The sequence below is a fragment of the Pinus tabuliformis genome, chromosome 9, assembly GCF_031772625.1.
Source record: "Pinus tabuliformis cultivar Carrire ecotype Pingquan chromosome 9, CPIR1, whole genome shotgun sequence".
NCBI classification, from domain to species: domain Eukaryota; kingdom Viridiplantae; phylum Streptophyta; class Pinopsida; order Pinales; family Pinaceae; genus Pinus; species Pinus tabuliformis.
In genome coordinates this window covers 820,933,085-820,948,617 of record NC_142307.1, presented here as the reverse complement: position 1 = coordinate 820,948,617, position 15,533 = coordinate 820,933,085, and the positions used below count along the sequence as shown (strand labels likewise).

The 15,533-nt window shown below is 37.2% G+C and overlaps 1 protein-coding gene across 2 annotated transcripts in view; it reads left to right on the top strand.

Annotated features, from left to right (window-relative positions):
- LOC149151312 (sec34-like family protein) overlaps positions 1 to 15,533 on the top strand; it is a 300,763-nt gene that overhangs the window by 143,099 nt on the left and 142,131 nt on the right. The window lies entirely within an intron of this gene.

The following is a 15,533-nucleotide window of genomic DNA, read 5'->3' as shown; positions in this document are numbered from 1 at the left end:
TCCTTTCAATACTAATAATTTGACATGTGTTTATGGTCTTTTGATATCTATGAAGTGGATTTTTCAAGGAATGACATCTGTTTCTCATTCTCTCCTCTTTTTTTGTATGTGAGAAACTGAAATTTGAGTCACACTCCTTTCTGCTTTGCAGAGTCATTCCAAAGTCTGAGTTGTGTTACTTTGATACATGCTGTATCTTTATTTGGTTGTTTCTGATTAGCTATGTATCTGCTCCTAGATTAGATGCTAATAATTGTTCTTTTGATAACTCATCTATAGCCACTTGAAAACACCCAAAGGGCGATGCCTGATTCTAATTTAATAATTTTTCTTTCAACATCAAAATTGCTTTTTGCTTTCCTTATAGATGAATGAAGCATTTGCTTTTTACTGTTGAATGACAGAATTTGCTCTTGGGTATGTTCTTTTCTTTTTTATAGGTATCTTCTATCTGTTTGTATCTTGCTTTAGGTTTTAGTTTTAGAGATGTAAGAGGCAAATGAAAGATAACATAAAACCTTAAACTAAAACCTTAAGCTAAACACAGACAGATGGAAGATATCTATAAAATAGAATAGAGCAATGCAAAAGAAAGATAATATAATTTTATTTATGTCCAACAGTTGACCACACAAGCAAGTCATTGGGAGTAAAAGGTACATCCATAGTAAATACAATTTGGGAGGGAGAAAGCAACTCCTAAATCACTACCGAAAGCAGAAAGATAAAGATTCAAGTCTAGCTAAGAGCAAAATCTCTGGCCAAAAGAAGATACACAAGACAGGCACAAGTAAAAGCTAAAGCCTTAAGGTAAAACCTATGAGATGATGGGAAGACCTGCTGGAGCTCAGGCTAGCTGTTGGGAACAAGTGAGGGGACCAAGGTACAGGATCCTCATTGAAATCATTGATAATTGTGAACAGGCTGATGTTCTGGCAGAGGATGTCCTTTGGGGAGTGGTTGGGATTCAGAGGGCCTGGCTATTTGATCTTAGTGAAGACAAAAGAATGATATGGACCAGCTCTCTTAACATCCAAGGCTGTGTGAAAAATCTCTGATAGAAGAATGTGTGCTTGCACGAACTTGAGGTTTGTTGGTGTGTTGGGTCTGGGAAAGGGGGTTTGGCAGCGGTGGTGGGGGTCGCAGGGTGCAGTGGTGGCAGTGTTGGGTGTTGGGGCAGAGCCCGACTCTGGATCCACCCAGAGCTGGTCTGTATCTTGAGCTGGTGGTGTGTGGATGGAATTTGAAAGGGTGAAATAAGGGAACACATAAAGAATCTCCAGACTAAAGTTATAAAGAAATACAAAGTCTCTGTTAAGTATGCCTAATGATAAGAAATTTCAATTGTGTTTCTAATTGCTTTAATAAACCCAAGATTAGATGGAAGGGGGCATGTGTTTACAGGTTTGTAGCTTTGGGTTTACAACCAGTCTTTAGAGATTGTAAAGTCATTGAAAGTTCTTATTTACCTTAGTGAAATCTTGATATCATGGTAATGTATTATATATCTGATGTGAAGCTTTATTCAATCATTCATTCTTTAGTAAGGATTCAAGGAGTGGTGGATTTTCAATCACAATGCTTTTGTGTTATTTAATTAGAGGATTTTTCAAGGTAAATTTTGTATTTGTGATTTGTTGGCATTATGACTAATGTGTTGTCCTTGATGGCAACCTACTTGCTAAAAATTTCAACATGATGGTCGCAGAATGAGTATACAGGCTAGTACAAATGTGACAGAGAGATTGGACAAAGGAATATCAATTCAGAGACAGAGGAAGGATAAAGGTGATGCTTTAAGAAGTATACGCGGGTCTTGTAAACAAAGGTTGCTTACATACACAGATAGGGTGAAGCAAAGTTGCGTATAGTTTCCGCACCATAATATTCTCAATACCAGGGGTCTTTACCATGGTATTGGCCCATAGTAATGAGCACGACAATAGATATTTGATCCTGTCAAAGAATACCATCGGCATAACTACGAAATTGGCCTAAGGTATTGGCTAAGGGCTAAGCTATATAAGGAGATGGAGATCAAAGTGCTATGTGTGCAAGTATTGGGTTATTGATGATTGGTTTGATCTGAAATAGATGTGCACCAAGGAGTATGATGATGGATCAGATCTATTAGATTTGAAATGACTACATATTGAATAATCTGCTTATGGTTTGATATATCTATGATGATGATGTTATGATGTGTATCTGTTATGGTGTATGTCGAGATTTGGGTTTGATAGGTGTTTTGTTGTGCAACGAAGGGTTGACTCAATAATTACAGATCTGTACGCAGGTTTGCTTCAGAAAGGTCGTGTACATACACGAATATGATTTTGGGTAGTCGCGTATATATTCTACAGTATGGATAGATTTGTACGCGGGTATCAAGTATGAAAGGCGCGTACATACGCAAAATGCTTTATAAGGGTTGCGTACATCTGCTAGGGTTTTGCAGTATGAGCTGATGATAATGATTGATTTGTTTTATTATGTTTGTTGCTGTCTGTCGATGAAGTATTTCATGATAATCTGTGTTTAACAATGTTGGTTGGGTTGAACTGATGAATAGTAATGATGCTGCTATGTGATGATCTGTATGTAGTTCAGAGATCTATGATGGGGTCAGTATGTGTTTCAGTGATTGTTTCAATAGTGCAGTGATTCATGTGTTTTTGAGATCTGTGATTCTGTACGCAGGTCATCCTAAGGGAAAGTGCATATATACGCGGGTATGCCTCTGAACAATAGTGTATATATTCTGACATGTGTTTAATCAGGGTTTGCAGTGATAGGATCTGGTTTATGTGATGAATAGTATGTAGTCTAGTATTCTGATGAATGGGTATACAGTGATATAAGTTGGTCTGGTTGTTTGAATAAGTTATTTCAATATTTGATTTGGTGATCTAGTTGGTTCAGTGACTTGATACAATGTTGATTTCAGTATTGCTATCTGATATTTGGAATGGATCCAGTTTGAAATATTCTGAAAAGTGATCCACAAAGAACTAAGGATAAGGGGGTTGTAGCTCCCTTCCAGTAGGAGCTAGAAAACGAGAGAAGGTTGTAGCCTTCTGCAGGTAGGAGCTAGAAAACGAAAGTAGGTTGTAGCCTTCTGTAGGTAGGAGCTAGCGTACTGGTTAGAGTCTGCACTAGTACAAGATTGTAAGAAGATTACTTTATTTTTAAAAAGAAGATAGAGACGACAACAACGGTGGTTTTCTCCCACATTGGGTTTCCACCTAAAATGTTGGTGTTCATGTGTTTCTTATGTATTGATGATCTATCTACTCTCTACTGCTCATAGTTTCTGCTTAATACATGTTTTAATGAAGTGATGATGCACTGGTTAAAGATTAACAAATGATGAATTATATGTAAAGCTAGTTGACTGGATATACGCAGTTTGCTTTCATCACAGTTGCGTATGTACGTGGGTTCACTGAACAACGGTCGCGTATAGAAATTGGAATAAGAAAAGTAAAGTTGAAGTAAGTTTTTAAAATACTGATTCACTCCCCCTCGTAGTTTTTTTCCTAACATGATTCATCACTTTTTTTAGTGTTCCCATCATTTCCTCCTTGGTTAGAGGAAATTGTCCCTAATCTTTATTGAAGATATGGAAACTTTTACTCAAAGGTGGATTGAGAACAACATCGTTGAGAGCTGCATTGCAACTTCAAAGCTCCAATTTCCAAAAGTCTCTACCAGTGAAGTGTTATGCGAGTGGCTTTTATGTATTATATTTTGATGCATATATATTAAAAAAGTATGCAGAATGGAAAATTAGTTGCAGAAGATATAAAAACATAGATTTTTGTAATAGGTTGATTATAATTATTAGAGCATCAACAATTTAGAACACAAATAACATCAACCCTCTAGCAGTTATATAACTTACATCAATGTCATTACATGTTCAACCATAATATCAACCTTCAAGTATCAAATTTCAACAAATAACATTTGTCATCAACAAACTATAACAATTAACATTAGTCATGAAATGAAACATTGCATTATGACCAAAGAATTATAATAAAAAGTGAATAGTTCAAACATTAATTTTAAACTGTAATGTCATGGTCTTTTTTTTAAAATATTTTTTTGTAAAAATACTTTTTTTACAAAAAAAAATCAAGAGGAAACAAAAAGTGGAAGGGTGTATACAATGATATTTGCATCCTCCTTGAAAGCAACAAGTATAACAATAAAATCTATTAAATTTTGAACTTAGCACCAGGCAATTAGTTCCTAGCATATCTACAGATTTATTGAATAAAAGCACAACTAGGTTTTTAATACAATCATTTAGTGGAAGCACAATTACACAACCAATCTCAATCACATGTGGTAGATACAAATTCTTCCCAATAAACAATTCTTCATTAAATTAATAATGTGAACCTACTTGGGCTTCCATCCTGGGATAATATCTCGACTAAGGAAAATGCATATACAACATACACGGGATCTGATTTAGCTGATCAGGCTTTATATCTGCCCTTGATCTACTGGGCTGATCTGGATCTCATATGCTACACCCTTGCACCTTTCTTGGACTCGACACACTTAAGTATCTCATTCCTCACTTGAGGAAATCTCTTTCTCAATGGCTTGTCTTGCTGTATGGTGTGTCTTTCTCCTCTTCTTAGCCTTGTTTTTATAACTTCTATGGAGCTAAATCCCTAACCCTAATTTCCAAAGTGATGGATGGTTGAGATTAGATCTCGCCGCACTTGAGATCAAAAATTGAGATTAAAACATGATCAATAAAGGAAATATTTTACTTTTCATAAGTTTCTTTAGCTCTATTCCCAACATAATTAGTTATGTGCTTTTCCTAAGTTAGAGTTGGGCTATGTTACAATCAATGTTGCACGACTTGTACTTGTATAAGACTCATCTGGGTATTGACTCTGTGACTTGTATAAGACTTGGGAACGACCCGTCTAAGACTTATATAAGACTTGGAAAAATACAATTTTTTTTTTTTTTAATAAAATTACGATCTCCATAAAAAAAGAAAAATAAAAAAAATGAATTTTGAGTGCGTCCATGGGTCTTATGCGGGTCACATGTGGTTTTTCACAGGTTCAATACGAGTAGACAGGTTCTACACGGGTCACATGCGATTCTTCATGGGTTCAATATGAATAGACATACTTTATGCGGGTTTGGACAAGTACAAATAGAGACCGTGAGTCCTATGTGAGTGACCCGTCTCGCTATATAACCCGTCAAGACCCGCGAGTACTCACAAGTCCTATAAGATTCGTGCAACAAGGGTTACAATAACAACTTACAAAATACTTGAGCAAGTGTCCCAAGGAGACTTTGGGCGACTTCTACATTTCTAGACACTTAGGCTGATGTAAAAGTACTTTCCTGAGCTACAAACGTGAACAAAATTTTAGGAGCCATAGTCTAACATCTTGGCATCCTTGATCAATGCAAATCCTTTTGTCAGCAGTCATATATGTACCTCGTCTCTCCACAAAAGGAAAATAGTAGACAAAGAGCTTGCCTCATTTTCAAAAACATGTCCGGGGCCAAAAACCGAGACAAGCCAACATATCAGTGATGAATGTCCAATCAATCTGATTGTGGGATTTGTCAAAGTTGATCTTTAAAAACAGAACCTGCTGGCTAGTCTTGTTGGTCCACTACATAACCTCCCAAGTTGACATCATAATATCTAGAATAAAGTGCTCCTAAGCAAAGCTTGTCTACTGCTTGTGGACAATCCTTTGTTGGAAACTTGACTAAACTGAGAGAGAGGGTGAATCAATTTAGTACATTCATGGACATCTAATTTTCTGATTACTTTTCCTTTAAATATTTGTTTGAACCATTAAATGATCAACATAATGTCTTATGAACAACAAACTTAGTATATGCACAACATGTAACATGTAAACCAAAACATAAAAATCAACACACAAAATCAACACGTGAACACTGGATATAAGTGGAAACCCATAAAGGGAGAAAACCTTAAATTTGTTATTGTTGTGATGCAAAGGCAAGCTCCTACTTCCTCTATTCTTCATCTTTTGGAGGCTACAACCTCTCTTCTATTCTGCAAACTACAACTTGCTGGGAAGCCCATACTCCCACTTACATAAAAATTTCTGCAGGCTATAACCCGTAGAAGGCTCCTACCTCAACAGGCTCCAACTTGCTCTTTTTCAAGCTACAACTTGAAAGGAGACTACAATCCCCTGATACATAAAGAAAACAATGTGCTTGTTTACCTGGACAATAGTTCTGAATACTTCCATCTCTATTTTATTTTCTTTTCCTCCTCAAATCTACATCACATCTGCTTCACACGTGCCAAGTAACTCACGAACAACAACTCAACTCTTCTGCATGCTCCTAACCTCTCTAATTATTCAACCTTCCAAAAACACATATTTTTATAAAAATAATTTGCTGGCTGTTAGTATTCCACACAAGAATATGAAGTGAATAGTCTTGCCTCTTTGCATTCCACCAATTCGTTTCACACCTTTTCAAATTTTGAATATTAAAACAAAAATAAATGCTCCACCAAATATTATTTTCAGCCACCTGTAATGATTAAATACACCAACATAATTCCAAGACCATGTAACTTTATAGGGATAACATAAGACCATGTAACTAAGCATTCATACTCCACTCACCAAGCCTCAACAATATTTGTCATCACTTTTCCACAACTTCTTCATGCACCTTGCATCGCAACAACAATGATAAACATCTCCATTTATAAGCAACATATTTGTTATGCTTCAACCTCAACAACCTTTGCAACATAGTATCACAATCACACCATTTGCAATCAACTGCTAACAAGCAACACATTTTTAAATATTTGTCTTCCGGATCAATCACATAAATGTAAAGTCACAGGACACATCCCTTAGGGTCTCGTGTCCCATATTTTACGTGCCGGACACGAAACGTGCCCTAAAACGTGTCGAAAACTTTTTTCTTCATGTCCTCCAATCGAGACACGTGTTTTGGACGTGGGAAAAATGTGCCCTAACATTTTTGGCTCTTTGGACACATGTCCCATGAAAAGTGACATTTAAAACCTACAACATGGTTTATTTTTGGGTTTTTTTTTGTCATTGTTCGTCGCCGAAGTCGAGTTTGCTCGCTGCCGAAATCAAATTTGTTGTGCAGTGTGAGGAATTTCATCATATTCGAGCGTGCAGGGAGATGCAGGAGACAGGCGTTCACGTGCTTTGCTGAGAGTTTGGAGCACTTACATTTCCTGTAAGTTATGTTATAGCCTATGAAAATTAACTTTATTATACACCAGTGACCACATTTTATGACCAGTGACCATGTATAGATTGTGTGTTGAAATAAAAAGCCCACCTCCCCATCATGTGCTCACTGCTCACTACACCTTCAAGGTCTAAAGGGAGGGAAAACTCGATTAACGCTTTGGTCAACAGTGAAGTTTGAACACATTAATTCATAATTTATAAACTACCTTATGTGGAGTTTGAACATGATTGAACCTGTATGAAGTTAATAACATAAGTTATAACATGAACAATGAACATTGAACTATGAACATCATTGATGTAGTAAATTAATAAAATAACTAGTAAACTACTAAATAGTAAATAGTGTATACCAAATACTAAATAGATATCATCATGATTCATATATATATGGATCAGGCACTATGTTTAAGTATTATATATATATATATATATATATATATATATATATATATATATATATATATATATATATAGAACTTGTCCCTCATGTCTTGTTTCTGGGGTCGTTGTGTCTACTGTCGAGTGCTTGTATTTACATGTCCTTCGTGTCTCGTGTCATGTGACTTAGCATAAATATATTGATTGCCGACACATTTCGAACCAACCAACGTGGTTCATCATCAGAACGATTAGATAAAGAAAATCTGATCCAATAGTGGTATAAAAGTGGAACATGTCAAAAGAAAAAAAAAACTAACCTTTAGAAAAAATAAATGTAAATAATTCAATAGGGGTCAAATAAAAGCAGAGCTAAATAAGTAATAATTAATATTTAATTGTAAATAAAATAAAATAAAATAAATAGATAAATAAATAAAAATTAAAAATAACTTTAATAGGGGTCTATTACAAATAAATATATAATACATAATTCAAAATAATGATATTAGTAAATAAAAATTCCTTAAATAAATAAAAATATGTAGAAAGTCAAATGAGATCTAAAATTAAGTGGCAAAGATGTCAATGATTAATTATATAATGCTATAAACTGTGCTAAAGTCAGAAAATAAAAGAAATAAAAAATAAGATGTTATTAAATAATTATAAATTAAGTCCAAGAAAATAAAGGAAAATCAAGAATATGTAACTAAATAGGTAAATAAATATTATGATTATAATAAATAATTAAAAATTTAAGAATAAGTAAATAAATAATAAGATTATAATAAATAATTAAATATTAAGTTCAATATAAATTAAAGGCTAATAATAATAAATGAAATACTATAAATTATAAATTAAGTCAAAGAAAATCCAAAATTAAGAAAATAAATTTAAGGTTTATCTTAATAAATGAAATATAATAAACAATATTTCTAAAAGTAAAATAAATATTAATAATAGTGTCTCTATAAATAAAATTAATAATACTATACTTTTATAAATAGATAACAATATTTTTATAAATAAAAAAATATTAATAATAGCATCTCTATAAATAAAACTAATAATAATATTTTTATATATAGATAATAAAATTAATAGAAATAATAGCTAAAGGAAATAAAATTTAAATATAATAAAAAATAAAAATAAAAAAAATTAGAAAAAATACTCAAAGCTAGAAATATAAAAATTAAGAATGCTTGGAGGAGAGAGCAGGGATCCATTGCTTACTGATTCTCCAACCATCATCCATGTTATGATTGTTGGTGGCTTATTTCTCTATCTCGATGGCCTCCCTGAACTTTCTGTGATGATAATGGGAAATCCTAGCAAGGACACGAGCATCTTCAATACAAATATGATGCTTAGTTTTTGCATAATGTTAGCAAGCGCTAAAGTGTGAGAGCGATTGCCTAATGTTTGTGAAAATTCCTTGAAATGCAACAGTTGAAAATTTATTCTTCTAACTGATTAATTATGTAGTTTATTTGCTATGGCAAACAATGAATAAATCACGCTGCAATTCTTCACAATAAAATTATGTTGTGGAAAATAAACTGGGACTGAGAAAATAGATGCACACACAATAAAATGGCACCAAAATTTTTGGACAAAAGTCCCCAGAAAAACCCAACTGGGAAAACTGGTGCAGCAGATGAGGGTTTATTTTTTATTATGCAACAGTGAAAATTTTGAGTACAATATCTAGATGCCAATTTGGCTATCCTCCAACAAAATAATTTGGGCAAATAATTTTGGAGAAATTTTCTCGCTTCTGCAAATTATCTGGGCCTCCTCCCTGACTTGCTTGAACCCCACTGAGAAACTTGACCTCTAGGAATTTGGACTGCTTGGCCCAGAAAAATTCATATGGTCTGCTAGATGGCTCCAAATGAGCCATCTTGCCTCCCTCTGCCACTGGAAGAAATTCACTTAGCCTTTTGGAGCTCATTTGGACCTTCGTCAACACTACAAACCCTCTTCCGACAACTCGTACTGGCTATTCTGCCTTCTTGGAGAAATATTTCGGCCTACCTGCTCTACTGCTAGGAATATCCGCTGGAATACTTTGCTAGTGCTCCCTCAATCTCACTTCTGCTTTCCTTCTAGCTCAAACTCTTCTTCCTTGCTTGATTTCTACAACTAGATAACTCGATCTGCCAGGGAACTCACTCTTCATGTATCTCACTGCTATGGTCCAGTGTATATCTCTATCCCCATCGACCTACTCTTATAATCTCTCGTTGGATCACCAACGACCATGATTAAATTGTTATCAACGGCTAAGATCATCTCAAACTCAATCTGTGTGAGTTTCTAGAGCTTTTTCACCTTTCCTTAATTAATTACTATTAATTAACCAATTTTTCTAAGTTAGATTTAGGAAAATATTAAATGATGGTTAATTAATTTAACTAAGGTGTTTCACAACCTTATCTCGCGAAGTCTTTTTTGGGTTTTGAAGATCTCTTATTCCTTAGTCTCTTAGACACAAAAATCGAGACTAGAACACTTGTCCGATGCTACAAAAACGAGCTTTCCTTCTTAGCGTGGAAGGTGTTCTGTCTTCTCTTGTAACATCTTCCCTCACGTTGCTGTCTGACATTTGCAACAACCCATCACTGCCCATCAAGCTATTGCACATACTCTGATTCATCTGCCAGCCTTGTAGCTGAACCACTCTGCATCTGCATTGCCGCCAACACTGCACCAATGTTGCACGAAGCGCCCCCCCAGTTCCAAGCCCCGAAGCGCGTCCCGTACGGAAGCGCGCTTCCGAAATTCGGAAGCGCCGCGCCCCTTCCTGGAAATTCGGAAGTGTGGTACGGAAGTGCCACTTCCAGGCCTCCGAAGAGCGCTTCGTACGGCGCTTCGGGCATCAGAAGCGTGGCGCTTCGGAGGAGGAAGCGTACGCTTCCGCAAGAGGCTGCGCGAAAGGGAAAATATTAGTTTTTTTTTTTTTTTTTAATTTATGTTAACTTAGCATAAGGGGGTGGGTTAGGGTGAGGTTAGAGTGAGGTTAAGGTGAGGAATGAAGAGAATAAAGCCCCCATTCATTCCTCATTTTCTCACTTTGAGTTTATGAGAGTTGGAGAAGAGAAGAGAGGAGAGGAGAAGAGAAGAGAGGAAAGGAGAGGAGAAGAGAGGAGAGCTTGGAGGAATGAAGGCGGAGGAGCTAGGAGGAGGAGGAGGAGCTTGGAGGACTTCATCTACAAGAGCTAAAGAGGTAAGTTCAAACCCCAAACTCCCTTATTTTTTTAACAATTTTTTGTATTTTCCTCCTCCCTCTCCTACTCTTTTCCATTGTTTCTACTTGCTCCTTTACTTACAGGTTGTCCACCACCTATATCCATATTCCAAGATGGTGTTCTTTTGGCTTCTATGTATCATTCCACTCTTGGTTTTAATGATGGCAAAGGGGAATAGGAATAGAAGGGAAGAAACACGAGGACAATGGTCCCAATATGAGTGACCCGATGTATGATGAGGAAGAAGGGTTTGAAGAGGAAGGGGATGAACCTGAAGGGGACACTGAAACACAAGATGGGAAAGCTATATTAACACCCTTGTGGAACTATGTGACCAAACTTGATGGGGGAAAGGGTGGTGGATCTTACAGATTTGTGTGCCCTCATGGTTGTCATGGAGGAAAACCATATTGTGGTTCATATACCCATGTGAGGAGGCATCTTTGTGGGGTGCTGGACAGTGATGAAAAAAAGGGTCCTGTGGGGGTACAAATTTGCCCAAACATTTCAACTGAAGAAAGAAGAAAATACATCCAAATAGAGGACGCTGCACAACAAAAAAACAAGAAACAAAAAACTCATCTCCTCATGGTACTTCTGCAAGCTCTGGAGGTAGAAGAACAATAGGGGATTTCCTTAATGTTGCTGGGAGGGATGATGTGGATGGAAATATAGTTCGTTTTCTTTGTGCTTGCGGTGTACCATTCAATGTGCTTCGCTCTCCCTATTGGCATGCAATAGTAAAGGCCATCAATGAAGCCCCAAAAGGATACAAGGCCCCCAACTATGAGAAAGCTAGAACAGTGTTATTAGAAAGAGAAAAAGCTAAGGTTCAAAGAGCTTTGACACGTTTTACAATTGAGTGGGTAGATTTTGGGGTATCCATTGTATCAGATGGGTGGACAGATATTAGAAACCAACATTTGATAAATGTTCTTGGTGTTTCTTCTAGTGGCGCAGTATTTATTACATGTCATGACTCCTCCTCCATCACTGCATCTGCACAAAACATTGCATATCTCCTATTGAAATCAATCAAAGATGTTGGTCCAAATAATGTGGTTCAAGTGATCACAGATAATGCAGCAGGAAAAATTATTGAGCGTACTTATCCACACATCTTTTGGTCTGGGTGCCTGGTTCACACATTGAACCTTTTGATGCATGATATTGTGAAGCACAAAGAATGTGGGTGGATTATTGAGCTTTACAGGAGAGAGAAGCAACTCATTAAATTCATCACAGGGCATACAAGGGTAAACTACTATGGCACTTACTCCAAGTTGCAGTTGCTTAAAATTGCAAAGACAAGATTTGCTAGTTATTACCTCACCTTTAGGCGGTTAGTGAAGGTGAGACAAGCTTTAACTAATCTGGTGTGTGCTGAATCATGGGATGAAATTAACACTGACATAGATGGTGCTAACGCAGTCAAGGACACTGTTATTGACAGTTACTTTTGGGCACAGGTTAAATATGTTTTGCAATTCACCAAACCAATTTATTACATGATCAAGTTTGCAGATTCAGATCGACCAGTAATTGGGGAGGTCTATGAGCAAATGGATAGCATGTTGGGGCAGATTAAAGGCATTGTTGAGCCTAGAGATACCACCTTGTACAATTATATTCGTGTAGAGGTGGAAAACTGATGGGAAATGCTAAATGTTCCATTTCATGCATTAGCATATGTTTTGACACCTAAATACTATCATCCATCATGGCTTTCAACACCAGCACCTGGGGGGGGGGAGCAGGAGAAAACCACACCAAGATCAAGAGGTTCACAGAAAATATATGGCTGCATTGAGTAAATTAATCCCTGATGAGGAGGAAGCTGCATTGGTACGGAGACAGGTGAGCAACTATACGCTTAACACTGGTCCATTTGGGAGCATGCATGCAATTAAAGATCGAGAGACTTTTTCTTCTCTTGAGTGGTGGAACATGCATGGAGGGGGTACTCCACTTCTACAGGCTTCGGCATTGCAGGTGCTATCACAGGTGGTAAACACTTCTTCTGCAGAGAGGTGTTGGAGCTCTTATTCTTTCATCCACAGTGTTAAAAGGAATAGGTTGAATTTAGACCGGGCAAAGAGCTTGGTTTATGTTCATTACAACTTGCGATTGTTGTCCCATTACTATGAAGATGCAAAGTCTAATAAAGACCTGTTGATTTGGGACAAGAATCCGGAGGAGCCCAATTTGGAGGATGGAGTGTTGCGATTAAAGCAATTAGAGGATGCTCTTATCCAGGTATGTCCATTGTGGTATGAATTTTCCAATTTTTCCTTATAAAGCATTTCTCTAATTCATGTTTTTAATTTTTTTGTTAACTAGTGTTTTTTTTTTGCATGAATTTTTTGAGCGATTCCAGGATGATGACGATCGTGTTGATATGCTACCCCCACCCCCATCTGGTCCCTTGGTTCCTAGGTTCCATGGTTCAACACCAACAGCAGGGGGTTCTTCTTCATTAGTTTCAGTGCCACTGCCACAACTTCCACAGGCACCATCTTCTTCATTGCCACCATGTGGAGGCCCTCCATCACGTGGAGGCCCGCCGCCACGTTCTCTTCGTGGTGGAAAGAGGAGAGATTAGTAGATATATTCACAATCTACTACTTTTGTCATAGATTACTCATTAGACTTGTAGGCTTGTGAATTTGAATTTTGAACCTTTTTTGTCTTGGCGGTGACCAAGTGACATATTTTGTAAACATTATTATTTGAATTTTGGACATGACAAATGTTGACAATTGCTCACTTGCTAGATAAATCATAATATGCTCTATGTTTTATGTTTTATAATATGCTTAAATGTTTTATAATATGCTTAAAAATTTGATGTATGTTTGTAATAGCTAGAATATAGATGATTGTTGTACATACTAGTAACTACAATGGAATCATGGATGCCATATCTATCTTGATTTATGCAAAAATATGCATGTTTTCATGTCTTCTACAATTAATTTGGTATTTGGGATGTTTGTTTTGAGTATAAATTCAAATATATATATATATATATATATATATATATATATATATATATATAGCAGACGCTTCCGCGGACGCTTCGCTTCCTAGATTTTTGGAAAATGACGCTTCCGCGTCCCCGCTTCCAAAAAACGTCCCCGCTTCGTCCCCGCTTTGTGCAACATTGCACTGCACTATGCCTCCCTGCATTACTGCCAACTCTGCTCTGCGCTGCATATGATCTCATGCTGTTGTTGCTGTTGGAACCACTGCCACTGAGAACCAATCTACGGATCCACTTTGTATCTGTACTAGTTTTGCAACTGTCTCCCGAGTCTTTGACTGTAGCTAGTATTTGCACTGTCTACAGAGTAACTGTCTGCGCTCATCTGTCTCTATGCTCCTCTAATAACTGACTGCTTCTAGCTCTGCATTGTCTCTCAAGATCTGACTGTGCCTACTGACACTAATTCACTGCTATTGAAACGAGTTCTCCACTATACCTATCTGTTCTCTGAAATAGACAAACTTATCTCTCCCTAGAGCTTTCTTGAGTATATCTGCAACCTGCTCTTCTATGGGAATATGTTGTAGCTGGACTGCTCCACACGCACATAATCTCTGATGAAGTGGTATCAAATGTCTGATGCAACTCTGATTATTACAATAGATACTGGTAACCTCCAACTTCTGACTGAACAAACTCACTAGCAACTTCTGAAGCCATATAGCCTCGCACGTGATTGTGCTAGCTGCCATATACTCTGCTTCTGCAAAGCTTAGTGCCACTGAATTTTGCTTCTTGTTGCACCAAGTTACTAACCCTGATCCAGTGCTGAAGCAACACCATGACGTGCTCTTTCTGTCCACTGATTTGCCTGCCCAATCTGCATTTGTGAATCCACATAGTCTAACACCATCGTCGCGAGTATATCTCAATCCGTTCTCAACTATGCCGCACAAATGTCTCAGAATGTGCCTCACAACTGTCCAATGCACTCTCTTCGGTCCCACCATGAATTGACTGAGAGTGTTGACCACGAAGCAAATATCTGGCCTGGTGTTGACGAGATACATGAGGGAACTGTTAAGCTGTCTATAGAAGGTTGGGTCAACTTCCTCATGCTCTGATGCATCGATCTTCCTCCAGTTTGTAATCATAGGCATAGACATAAGTCTACAGTCCTGCATTCTAAATTTCTTCAGAATCTCTATAGCATATCTCCCTTGCCCAAGGAAGATCTCCTCTTCCTTCTGCCATACTTCCAAGCCTAGGAAATAATGCATCAACCCTAAATCCTTCATGTCAAACTCTGCTACCAGATTCCTCTTGTAGTCTTTTATGAGTTCCGATGGCCCAGTCAAAACAGACAAATACTAGGATGAGTGGCTCACCCTCTACTGTGAGATAGTAAAGGTTGGGATTTGCATCACTTTTCACAAATCCCATCTGCTGCAAGTAGTTGTCAATCCGACCATATCACACCCTGGGAGCTTGTTTCAACCAGTATAGAGCTTTCTTCAGTCTGCACACATGTGTGCCCCTCTCATGTGTCTTGAAGCCCGCTTGCTGTTCGATGTATAACTCCTCCTCTATCACCCCATTCAAGAATGTTGTCTTGAT